This window comes from Pseudophryne corroboree, chromosome 2, assembly GCF_028390025.1.
Source record: "Pseudophryne corroboree isolate aPseCor3 chromosome 2, aPseCor3.hap2, whole genome shotgun sequence".
Classification (NCBI taxonomy): domain Eukaryota; kingdom Metazoa; phylum Chordata; class Amphibia; order Anura; family Myobatrachidae; genus Pseudophryne; species Pseudophryne corroboree.
In genome coordinates, this window is record NC_086445.1 from 307,783,556 (window position 1) to 307,797,489 (window position 13,934).

Sequence of the window (13,934 nt, forward strand, 5' to 3'; positions counted from 1 at the left end):
TCCTGGACCATTTATTGGATCACCAATGCTTTCTCCATTGGTAGAAACACCCTCTGCACCTCCGTGTCAAGTATCATCCCCAGGAAGGGCAGTCTCCTTGTTGGTTCCAAATGTGACTTTGGAAGGTTCAGGATCCACTCATGAGCCTGGAGTAGTTGATTTGAGAGAGCAATACTCTGCAACAGACGCTCCCTGGAAGACGCCTTTATCAGTAGATTGTACAGATATGGAATTATGTTCACTCCCTGCACGTGGAGCAGGAGCATCATCTCTGCCATGACCTTGGTAAACACCCTCGCAGTGAAGAGGCCAAATGGCAATGTCTGGAACTGATAGTGATAGTCATGTAGTGCAAACCTTAGATAGGCCTGGTGAGGCGGCCAGATCCGAATGTGAAGTTACGCATCCTTGATATCCAGGGATACCAGGAATTTCCCCTCCTCCAGACCTGAAACAACCGCTCTCAGAGACTCCATCTTGAATTGAATACTTGCAAGAATGGGTTCAAGGACTTTAGGTTCAATATTGGCCTTAACGAACCGTCCGGTTTTGGTACCACAAACAGGTTTGAATAATAACCCCTGTTTCTTAGATGAGGTGGAACTGAAACAATGACATTTGTTTGTACCAATTTGTGAATGGCTTCCTGTAGGATAGCACTTTCTGTCAGCGTAGCTGGTAAGCCTGATTTGAAGAATCTGTGAGATAATCCAGTCTGTACCCCTGGGCAACAATATCTTTCACCCAGGGGTCTAGGCATGATGACGCCCAGATGTGACAAATCTTTTAGTCTCTCTCCCACATGACCGATCCCCAGGCTGGGAGGTCCACCATGATGCTGAAGACTTGGAGGAAGCAGAACCTGGTTTCTGTTCCTGGGAACCGGTTGGTGCAGGTTTACTGTTTTTTCCCCCGACCTCCTCTAAAGGAGGTTGTGGGGCCCTTGCATTTTTTTAATTTTGCGGTCCGAAAGGACTGCAGTGTAGACGTAGTATAAGATTTTCGAACTGGTGCAGCTGCGGAGGGAAGAAAGGTCGACTACCCACAGTTGCCGTGGATATGGACACATGCAGTGCCTCCCCAAACAGGGCCTGACCTGTGAAGGGTAGATTCTCACGCTCTTCTTGTATTCCGCATCCGCAGTCTATTGGTATAGCCAGAGTCCTCTGCATGCTGAGACTGCCATGGAAGTAGCCCTCACATTAAGCAGGCCAATGTCCTTCATGGCTTCCACCATGAAACCTGCCAAATCCTGTATGTCACTCCTACCCATTGTATCTAATTCCTCTAGTAATGTGCCTGACCACTTTACTATGGCTTTAGAAATCCACGCACAAGCAATAGTGGGCCTTAAGGCCACGCCTGTAGCAGTGTATAGTGATTTGAGCGTAGTCTCAATATTGCGATCAGACGGCTCCTTTAAGGCGGTTGAACCGGGGACAGGCAAAACCACCTTTTTTGACAACCTAGATACAGAAGCGTCGAGTATAGGTGGAGTTTCCCACTTTTTCCTGTCCTCTTCCGAGAAAGGAAAAGCAATGAGAATTCTTTTAGGAATTTGGATTTTTTTCTCTGAGTTTTCCCAAGATTTCTCAAGCAAGGAATTTAACTCCTTAGAAGCAGGGAAGGTAATTGAGGATTTCTTATTTACAGTAAAATACTATTCCTCTTCCTGCTCAGGTACCTTTTCAGTAATGTGCAAAACATCGCTAATTGCTTCAATCATCAGTTGCACCCCCTTAGCAAGGGATGCATCCCCCCGTGCATATTCCCATCACCGTCTCCTTTATCAGAGTCGGTATCAGTGTCAGCTTGCATTATCTGGGCAAGTGTATGCTTTTTAGGGTACAGTATGTAGATGGGTCTTCCTCAAAAACTGCATCTCTTTTTCATTATGTGACATCCTGGTAGAAATCTGGGATATAATTCCCCTTAAAGAATCCACCCATGCAGGTTCGGAGTCGGAAGGCTAAGAAAGCATATTGCAGTCCTGACTACATGGAATAGACTACTCAGGAGAAGATAAACACTCTGCAGCACAGGACACAGAGTCCTTAGACATGGTAATGTGGAATATACACTCCTACACACACACAGGAAAATATCAGACACAGTTTCCCCCAGAGCACCTTCAGAGAGTCACAGAGTATAAGGAGCCAGCCACACAGCACCTCTGTAGGCAATTATTATGATAAAAGCCCGGCGCTGACTAACTATCCTTAATAGGGTATCCAGTCCTAATATAACACTCCCCCCCTGCTGTCTATAACACCCTGGTAACGCAGAGTACTTGTGGAGTTATGTGGAGGGCAGCGCTCCCAGTCAATGTTTCTGTATGATCTGCAGGGAGAAAATGGCGCTGGTGAGTACTGTATCCGCTCTGAGAGGAAGCCCTCCCCCCTGTAATGGCGTGCGGCTTCCCACACTAAGTGATTATACTGGCCTGAGGTTTTTGTAGTGTTAACAGCGGGATTAGCCCCTGTTAACTAGTATGACCAGTGTAGCGTAATGTGCTGGCACAGGGAGCCCCTCAAGTGCCGACATGATGCATAATGCTGGACCTTCCAGGAGCGCAGCCCCTCAGAGCTGCACTCCAACCCTTGTGCCACTATACCCGCCAGAGACCCGCTAACCAGGACGCCGGCGCTGTACTCGCCACTCTTCTATCTTCTGGCTCTGTTTAGGGGGTGGCGGCCGTGCTGCGGGAGTGAGCGGTCGCCTCGTGGGCTTGCGATCATCACCCTCAGGAGCTCAGTGTCCTGTCAGCAGAGTAGAGAAACATTAACTCTTCAGGAAGTGGGTTCCTACTCTCCCCCTAAGTCCCACGAAGCAGGGAGGCTATTGCCAGCAGCCTTCCTGTAAAATAACAAACTCTAAACATTTAAAAAAAAAAACTAAGAAAACTCCTAGGAGCTCCGCTAGCTGTGACCGGCTCCTCCGGGCACATTTTCTAAACTGAGTCTGGTAGGAGGAGCATAGAGGGAGGGGCCAGCCCACACTAATAAACTCTTAAAGTGCCAGTGGCTCCTAGTAGACCCATCTATACCCCATGGTACTAACTTGGACCCCAGCATCCACTAGGATGTAAGAGAAATGTAATAATAATAATAATAATAATAATAATAATACATGCACTAGCAGTATTCAGTGTGTATATTTATCAAGGGGCCCAGACCATGCACTCTCTCATGGGTAGGCAAACCAATATGGCAGCTGGCCACACCCCCTCTGGATACTGGCTACACCTCTAAACATGGGCCCCTAGTACTGCATTTTCCCGGTGGGCTCTTCGTGCCCCAGTCCGACCCTGTTGAAGTGTGTCAGGAAACTGGAGTACTAGGAGGAAACACACGCAAGTACGGGGAGAATATACAAGATCCACACTGTTCGGGTAATCAAACCCATGACCTCAGTGCTCTGAGACAGTAATGCTAATCATTACATCATCCATACTGCCCTAAATTCTAAATTCCTATATCAGCCGCTATTGACAGTTTGTTGGGAGTTTTTCTGTATGTTTTACTGGTCTTCCCTGCATAAGCCTGGTATAGTGAAATGTTTAAGGAAGCTAATCTTGAATCCTAGAGATCAGAAAAATAGAATTTCATCTAATATCAGAGTAAGTAATACATTTTTTCAAAACTACTATATTTTAGAGTTTGTATATATAATTACAAAAATATATAATTCTGGGTCAACATGTTACAGTTCATTCTACCAGGTGACCTCTACAACATAGACATTAGGAATGAATGATAACAGGAAAAGTAGAAAGCATGGCAACAAAATATCTTGTATTCATATATTTACACTTTTCTGGGCCTTCATCATGCAAAAAATATGTGAAGTAATAATAATAATGATAATAATTTTATCTATCTATCTATCTATCTATCTATCTATCTATCTATCTATCTATCTATCTATCTATCTATCTATCACAGTGCTCCTAATTGGACTAAAAGTGCTTTATATTTGCCTTTACAGCACAAACTATAAAACTAGCTTAACAATGGATATTAGAGAAACACTTAAGTAAATTATTAAGTTTTGAGTCTATTTTTGTAGGATTCAAATGTGGAGGCTTCTCGAACTGTGTGCGGAGGGGAGTCCCATAGAGTTGGAACCACAGAGCTGACAGCTCAACCCCCAGATGAATTCAGGGAGATTGTAGCTACTGTTAATATTCCTTCATCTACAGATTTCAGTAGTAAAGTGGGACAGTAAAAGCCATGTAGGGTTGTGAAAGTGAGTAAGCCAATCGTGAAAGCGATTCACCATCTTACAGGTAGCCATTGAAAGAGTAGAAAATGGGTGTTACAGTATGGGTTGGAACATGGCTGGTTGGTTAATTGCCTGACAGCTGCATTTTCTGTCATATGCAAGCGGTGCAATTCTTTCGCTGGGATGCCAAGGTAGAGGCCATTGCAGCAGTCTAGGTGTAATGACACAAATGCATGTACTGTATGACTTTAGGCAGATCTCCTGAGGGAAAAGTGCTTGATTTATTCAGATGCGGCCAGCTGGCACTCATCCACTCCTGGATCTCAGCTAGACAGCCATTTAGGCTTTACTTTGGGTTCTTAGTACCCAGAGCAAAGGACAGGTACAGATAAATAATCTCTATAGCAGTGGTAGACCAGGCCATGATGTCTTATTACTTCACCCAGTGGTAGCACGTATACTGCAAAAAGCATAAGAGATAGTATAGAACCATGTGGGACACGACATGGCAGTGGCACACATGATGATGACTGATAATTAAGTATTGAACTCCCAGCGAGTTCAATGAATATAACAGAGGCATTCATCATGCCTAAATAACTTGTGGCTAAGGACAACAGCCATTCAAAAACAGCTGCAGCTTCCCTTGTAGCACAAGCCATGCGGCAGCCATGGACTATTACTACAGGTGCCCTAGCATCAATGGTCCATACAAACATTTTTTCCAAATAAATGTACCTGAATCTGCCCCATTTACTGGCGCACCTTACCTACCAGGTACTGATAATCAGATAGAACATCATTTGCAGCTGGAATGAGAGAGTAGTAGCATGCTTGTGTTTTCAGGACAAATAGCCTTGCAGTGTTCCAGTATAGGGCACTGGAGTGAGATGTATGCTACATGCTGCCACCTCCCTACAGTATAGACACAGACAGCTAAGTCAGGAGCTGTGGCAGGTGGGCAGAAACTAGGGAGGGGTGGGGAGAGGGTTAGTGCTCTAATATGGACCGGGACTGATGTCTTCTCTATAGGTCCTCATTACTGCAGCTACAGTATTGAGGATGCTGTTATGCTCAGTGACTCCTTGTCCTAGGGCTCTTTGTTTTCTTTGCATCCCCTACAGTTGCTAAAGCACAGAGGAAGCTCCGTCAGGTACCATACAGAGCCCCTCACTCCAAGAGGCGGGAGAGTGATGAACACCCTGCAAAGTGTCCCAGTTTAGTGAGTTTCCCCAAACAGCAGGCTGCTGTCCTCCTCCGGCTCCTTGCACAGTGGCCTGTTGCACTCTCCTGGCTCTCCACAGAGTGCTTCTCCCCAGCATAAAGATCTACCTGCATGCTGACTGCTGTTCTCCCCTGACTTCCTCATAACACGTTGCTGCTACCCCTCAGTTCTCCACACAACAGCCTGCTGTCCTCTCCCAGACTCCATGCAGAGTGCTTCTCCCCAGCACCTAAAACATACCTGCATAGTGACTGCTGGAGACCGGATATTTTATACAGAACCAGAACCATATTAACTCATGGCTAGTCTCCTGGGGTATTTGGGCACCCTCCAGCACTTCAATCATTCAGCCCTCTACAGCTGACATTTGGGAAGCAGAGTTTATGCCATCATTTACACTTTCAGTATTTACACGGACACCAATATCCAGTTAAAATAAAGTCTGCTGACCTCTTTTCTCACAGCACAATTGTTCTTCCTTTTCTTTTATCTTTTGAAAAAGCACTAGTGCAATATTGGTCCGCTATGTCCCTCTATTGTCTCAAAACAAGCCTCAGCTGACTAAGAGTATGCCTTGCAAAGAGTACAAAGTGTGGGGGCCCTAGTCCCTGCTGGCTCACTGAACCTCAACCTAGCCAGCCTAAAGGATATTACAGCCCCGTACAAAACCCTGAACCTTCAGAATCGGGAGGAGCTGCAGTGCAAGGTGAGCCCAAGTTATCAGGTTCCACACTCAGGGATCAGTATATTGACTGCACTCACCCCCCATAAACAAAAAACAAACAAACCCTACTCTCTGTTTTAGAGGTGAAAGCCACCGCAATTCCCGGTGCAAATGACCAATATATAATAAATAATAGATTAATTAATTAATTCAGACATCAGCTGCATACACTAGAGGGTTGGCAAAATCCCCCAAAACACAGAAACAAAAATAGAAAAGGAGAAACTCTGTTACTATTTTCCTACAGGCACCGGCTATTGTTGCAGTTTTGCTGCACTTTATTAACAGACCAGGCGGGTCTGTTTAGTGACTCAAAGTTATAGTGTTGCTTTTCATTCATAGCTATTTACTACACTCAGGCCCTCATTCCGAGTTGTTCGCTCGGTAAATTTCTTCGCATCGCAGTGATTTTCAGCTTAGTGCGCATGCGCAATATCCGCACTGCGACTGCGCCAAGTAATTTTGCTATGAAGATAGTATTTTTACTCACGGCTTTTTCTTCGCTCCGGCGATCGTAGTGTGATTGACAGGAAATGGGTGTTACTGGGCGGAAACAGGCCGTTTTAAGGGCGTGTGGGAAAAAACGCTACCGTTTCCGGAAAAAACGCGGGAGTGGCTGGAGAAACGGGGGAGTGTCTGGGCGAACGCTGGGTGTGTTTGTGACGTCAAACCAGGAACGACAAGCACTGAACTGATCGCAGATGCCGAGTAAGTCAGAAGCTACTCTGAAACTGCTAAGAAGTTTGTAATCGCAATATTGCGAATACATCGTTCGCAATTTTAAGAAGCAAAGATTCACTCCCAGTAGGCGGCGGCTTAGCGTGTGCAATACTGCTAAAATCGCCTTGCGAGCGAACAAATCGGAATGACCTCCTCAGTGCGCTCTCTATCAGTGTGGTGGGAACATATGAATTGTTTAAATTATTTGTGCATTATAGGTTTTAATTTTGTGTTGTGTTTGTGGTAATTTTGCATTAAATTTACTTATATAATTCAAACAAGCAAGTCCCTTTAATTGTGTGGAGTCAAAGCAGACACCTATTTGTATTTATTAATTACATAATCAGTACATCTAGCGCAATACACTATTCTTTTCTAAACCCTACTGTTCAGCCATGTAAACAACATCTAGGGACAAGATTCGTGTGCTGTATGCTATCTCAGAATGGTGTACAGTTTTTACGGTCAACTTACAAAAAAATTTCATGAATCCCATACTATAGTATGATGACTGTGGACATTGGGGGTCATTCAGAGCTGATCGTAGCTGTGCTAAATTTAGTCCGCTCCGCATGTCGGAGCCCCCCCCCCCCTCAGAAATGCAAAAGTATCACACGGTGGCGATGCTTTTGCATTTCAGGAGGTACCCTCAGCCAGCGCAGCTCCTGCGGCTGGCCGGGAGAACACATTTCGCTGGACATCACACAGCCACCGCAGCCCGCCCCCCCAACGGTCTGGCCAAACCTGCGTTGGCCGGACCACGACCCTCCCCAGTGACCGCCTCTGCCTCAGAGGCGATCGTTAGGCAACGACAGTTGGTATGCGCCGGCGCATGCGCAGTTCCGACCCGATTGCTGCACTGCGATAAACTGCAGCGAGCGATCGGGATGGAATGACCCCCATTATCAGAACAGATTTGTAACCAGGAGATAAAGGTAATATCTCTTGCAGTACAGGAGTGATGAATAGACCTGCACTGTACTTTATATATGAGAAAAGCACATTTATGGGAAATTTGTAAGATAGGCAAGTTAAGTGAAGACGAATAGACTCTTTTTTTTTTTTTTTTTGGACTTCTTTGGTGTGCCGTTATTGTCGTCAATATTGTCTTCCTCTGCAAACGTACTATGGCCCTCATTCCGAGTTGTTCGCTCACTAGCTGCTTTTAGCAGCAATGCAAACGCTAAGCCGCCTCCCACTGGGAGTGTATCTTAGCTTAGCAGAAGTGCGAACGAAAGGTTAGCAGAACTGTGTTGATTTTTTTTCAAGCAGTTTCTGAGTAGCTGCAGACCTACTCCTACCTTGTGATCACTTCAGTCTGTTTAGTTCCTGTTTTGACGTCACAAACACGCCCTGCGTTCGGCCAGCCACTTCCCTGTTTCCCACGGCACGCCTGCATTTTTACCTGACACGCCTGCGTTTTTTAGCACACTCCCGGAAAGCGGTCAGTTACATCCCAGAAACACCCACTTCCTGTCAATCACTCACCGATCAACAGAGCGTCGAAAAAGAGTCGCTCGACCTTGTGTAAAACTGCATCATTTTTTGTGAAAGTACGTCACGCGTGCCCAATGCGGCCCATGCGCATGCGCAGAAATGCCAATTTTTAGCCTGATCGATTTGCTGCGAACAACGGCAGCTAGCGATCAACTCGGAATGACCCCCTATGTCTGCTTTTTACTCTTCTACAATCCCTACATTAACTCCCCTAATGTGATACCCTGAAAAATGGCATGTGTGCCCCTTTCAAAAGTTAGTCACAGGTCCGCAGCAGCACAGGGGTTGAGCGCGACACAGCAGAAGTTAAAGCCCAGACTCTGGTACAATCTCTTGGCTGAGATGGGGACCATTGACTGGACAGGGACAGCATGAGAGAATAGAGCCTTGTGGGAAAAAGAAGGTGGAGCTAGAGTGAAAGGGAGATGAATTCTTGCGGCATGTGGAACTGAGCGGGAGCAGAGAGAGAGACCAAGTGACAGCCATGGGATACGGGGCGGACACCGCAGCCAGGGACCAGGCACCGACCATGCCTGATGGGAGGTGCGGACACCGTGGCCATCTTGGGATTGAAAGGAGCCATTAGGGACTGGCTCTACAATAAACACCTCCACTTAAGAGGGTCTGAGTGAGTACAAACCACAACAGCAATGGGCAAACTTGATAAACAGGTTAAGAGACCCCTATCCATAACTGTGAAAATAAAGGGTACGGACAGCATAACGCCACATTGCTTTAGTTACTGCAAATCCATCATTCTGCCAGCTAAGCACTGCAAGGAGTTTATTGCAGTAACCCATCACTCTACCACATTGAGACTCTGAGACTCAGTAAAACTGAGTTGTGGTATCAGTGCAAGAACAGACATTTAATTTGAGAGACTGCGTTTGAATGAGTTTGTGTACAACCCTGTAATGAGGAAAGGAGATATACTGTAGTTTATAGCATTGGAAAAGACCCCCATTGCTTAGTAAATTGTATCTATTTAGAGACGATACCCAGCACCAGTGTTATGGTGTTCGGCACCGGCCTGCAAACTATAAATTTGTGCCCTCCCTCGCACCACAAAAAAAGGGGTGTGGTCCACAATGAAGGATGATGGCCACACAATAGTACCCCTAATTCAAATTATGCCACACAGTAGCACAATGTTATTCACATTACACCACGCAAAGTGTCCATGATTCATATTATACCACATAGTAATGTTCATGTTACAAAACACAGTAGTGTCCCTTATTCCTGTTACACTATGCAGTAATTTCTCTTAAACACAATGTCCATAGTATTGCTCTTTAGATACAATGAACACAGTTCGACATTGTCCGACTAAACCTGAATGGCTTGATCTCGAAGAAGATGTGCCACTTATAGAGGGTGTTGTATATGGCCCTTAGTTCCAAAACGTTTATTGGAAGGATGGATTCCAGACTTGACCACTTTCCTTGGAAGTTTTCCCCCTTGGGTGACTGCTCCCCAAACTCTGAGACTTGCATCCGTGGCTTGAAGGATCCAATTCTAAATCCCGAACCTGTGGCCCTTGAGTAGGTGAGAAGTTTGGAGCCACCAGAGGAGTGAAATTCTAGTTTTCAGTTACAGGCGGTTCCGCTGGTGCATGTGAATATGTGATCCTGACCACATGTCCAGGAGATCCAGCTGGAAGAACCATGCATGGAATCTTCCATACTGGAGAGCCTCGTAGGAGGCTACCATTTTTCCCAGAAGGCGACTGCACTGATGAACTGATACCCGGGCTGGCCTCAAAACATCCTGGACCATTGATTGGATCACCAACGCTTTCTCCATTGGTAGAAACACCCTCTGCACCTCCGTGTCAAGTATCATCCCCAGGAAGGGCAGTCTCCTTGTTGGTTCCAAATGTGACTTTGGAAGGTTCAGGATCCACTCATGAGCCTGGAGTAGTTGAATTGAGAGAGCAATACTCTGCAACAGACTATCCCTGGAAGATGCCTTTATAAGTAGATCGTACAGATATGGAATTATGTTCACTCCCTGCACGTGGAGGAGGAGCATCATCTCTGCCATGACCTTGGTAAACACCCTCGCAGTGGAGAGGCCAAATGGCAATGTCTGGAACTGATAGTGATAGTCATGTAGTGCAAACCTTAGATAGGCCTGGTGAGGCGGCCAGATCCGAATGTGAAGTTACGCATCCTTGATATCCAGGGATACCAGGAATTTCCCCTCCTCCAGACCTGAAACCACCGCTCTCAGAGACTCCATCTTGAATTGAATACTTGCAAGAATGGGTTCAAGGACTTTAGGTTCAATATTGGCCTTAACGAACCGTCCGGTTTTGGTACCACAAACAGGTTTGAATAATAACCCCTGTTTCTTAGATGAGGTGGAACTGAAACAATGACATTTGTTTGTACCAATTTGTGAATGGCTTCCTGTAGGATAGCACTTTCTGTCAGCGTAGCTGGTAAGCCTGATTTGAAGAATCTGTGAGAAAATCCAGTCTGTACCACTGGGCAACAATATCTTTCACCCAGGGGTCTAGGCATGATGATGCCCAGATGTGACTGAAATCTTTTAGTCTCTCTCCCACATGACCGATCCCCAGGCTGGGAGGTCCACCGTGATGCTGAAGACTTGGAAGAAGCAGAACCTGGTTTCTGTTCCTGGGAACCGGTTGGTGCAGGTTTACTGTGTTTTTTCCCCGACCTCCTCTAAAGGAGGTTGTGAGGCCCTTGTATTTTTTTTATTTTGCGGTCCGAAAGGACTGCAGTGTAGACGTAGTATAAGATTTTCGAACTGGTGCAGCTGCAGAGGGAAGAAAGGTCGACTACCCGCAGTTGCCGTGGATATGGACACATGCAGTGCCTCCCCAAACAGGGCCTGACCTGTGAAGGGTAGATTCTCACGCTCTTCTTGTATTTCGCATCCGCAGTCTATTGGCATAGCCAGAGTCCTCTGCATGCTGAGACTGCCATGGAAGTAGCCCTCACATTAAGCAGGCCAATGTCCTTCATGGCTTCCACCATGAAACCTGCCGAATCCTGTATGTCACTCCTATCCATTGTATCTAATTCCTCTAGTAATGTGCCTGACCACTTTACTATGGCTTTAGAAATCCACGCAAAAGCAATAGTGGGCCTTAAGGCCACACCTGTAGCAGTGTATAGTGATTTGAGCGTAGTCTCCTTTAAGGCGGTTGAACCGGGGACAGGCAAAACCACCTTTTTTGACAACCTAGATACAGAAGCGTCGAGTATAGGTGGAGTTTCCCACTTTTTCCTGTCCTCTTCCGAGAAAGGAAAAGCAATGAGAATTCTTTTAGGAATTTGGATTTTTTTCTCTGAGTTTTCCCAAGATTTCTCAAGCAAGGAATTTAACTCCTTAGAAGCAGGGAAGGTAATCGAGGATTTCTTATTTACAGTAAAATACTATTCCTCTTCCTGCTCAGGTACCTTTTCAGTAATGTGCAAAACATCCCTAATTGCTTCAATCATCAGTTGCACCCCCTTAGCAAGGGATGCATCCCCCCGTGCATATTCCCATCACCGTCTCCTTTATCAGAGTCGGTATCAGTGTCAGCTTGCATTATCTGGGTGGGTGTACGCTTTTTAGGGTATGTAGATGGGTCTTCCTCAAAAACTGCATCTCTTTTTCATTATGTGACATCCTGGTAGAAATCTGGTATATAATTCCCCTTAAAGAATCCACCCATGCAGGTTCGGAGTCGGAAGGCTAAGAAAGCATTTTGCAGTCCTGACTACATGGAACAGACTACTCAGGAGAAGATAAACACTCTGCAGCACAGGACACAGAGTCCTTAGACATGGTAATGTGGAATATACACTCCTACACACACACAGGGAAATGTCAGACACAGTTTCCCCCAGAGCACCTTCAGAGAGTCACAGAGTATAAGGAGCCGGCCACACAGCGCCCCTGTAGGCAATTATTATGATAAAAGCCCGGTGCTGACTAACTATCCTTAATAGGGTATCCAGTCCTAATATAACACTCCCCCCCTGCTGTCTATAACACCCTGGTACCGCAGAGTACTTGTGGAGTTATGTGGAGGGCAGCGCTCCCAGTCAATGTTTCTGTATGATCTGCGGGGAGAAAATGGCGCTGGTGAGTGCTGTATCCGCTCTGAGAGGAAGACCTCCCCCCTGTAATGGCGTGCGGCTTCCCACACTAAGTGATTATACTGGCCTGAGGTTTTTGTAGTGTTAACAGCGGGATTAGCCCCTGTTAACTAGCATGACCAGTGTAGCATAATGCGCTGGCCCATGGAGCCCCTCAAGTGCCGACATGATGCATAATGCTGGACCTTCCAGGAGCGCAGCCCCTCAGAGCTGCGCTCCAACCCTTGTGCCACCATACCCGCCAGCGACCCGCTAACCAGGACGCCGGCGCTGTACTCACCACTCTTCTATCTTCTGGCTCTGTTTAGGGGGTGGCGGCCGTGCTGCGGGAGTGAGCGGTCGCCTCGTGGGCTTGCGATCATCACCCTCAGGAGCTCAGTGTCCTGTCAGCAGAGTAGAGAAACATTAACCCTTCAGGAAGTGGGAGCCTACTCTCCCCCTAAGTCCCACGAAGCAGGGAGGCTGTTGCCAGCTGCCTTCCAGTAAAATAACAAGCTCTAAACATTTAAAAAAAAAAAAAAACTAAGAAAACTCCTAGGAGCTCCACTAGCTGTGACCGGCTCCTCCGGGCACGTTTTATAAACTGAGTCTGGTAGGAGGAGCATAGAGGGAGGGGCCAGCCCACACTAATAAACTCTTAAAGTGCCAGTGGCTCCTAGTGGACCCATCTATACCCCATGGTACTAACTTGGACCCCAGCATCCACTAGGATGTAAGAGAAATGTAATAATAATAATAATAATAATAATAATAATGCATGCAGTATTCAGTGTATATATTTATCAAGGGGCCCAGACCATGCACTCTCTCATGGGTAGGCAAACCAATATGGCAGCTGGCCACACCCCCTCTGGATACTGGCTACACCTCTAAACATGGGCCCCTAGTACTGCATTTTCCCGGTGGGCTCTTCGTGCCCCAGTCCGACCCTGTTGAAGTGTGTCAGGAAACTGGAGTACTAGGAGGAAACACACGCAAGTACGGGGAGAATATACAAGATCCACACTGTTCGGGTAATCAAACCCATGACCTCAGTGCTCTGAAACAGTAATGCTAATCATTACATCATCCATACTGCCCTAAACCCTAAATTCCTATATCAGCCGCTATTGACAGTTTGTTGGGAGTTTTTCTGTATTTTTTACTGGTCTTCCCTGCATAAGCCTGGTATAGGGAAATGTTTAAGGAAGCTAATCTTGAATCCTAAAGATCAGAAAAATAGAATTTCATCTAATATCAGAGTAAGTAATACATTTTTTCAAAACTACTATATTTTAGAGTTTGTATATATAATTACAAAAATATATAATTCTGGGTCAACTTGTTACAGTTCATTCTACCAGGTGACCTCTACAACATAGACATTAGGAATGAAAGATAACAGGAAAAGTAGAAAGCATGGCAACAAAATATCTTGTATTCA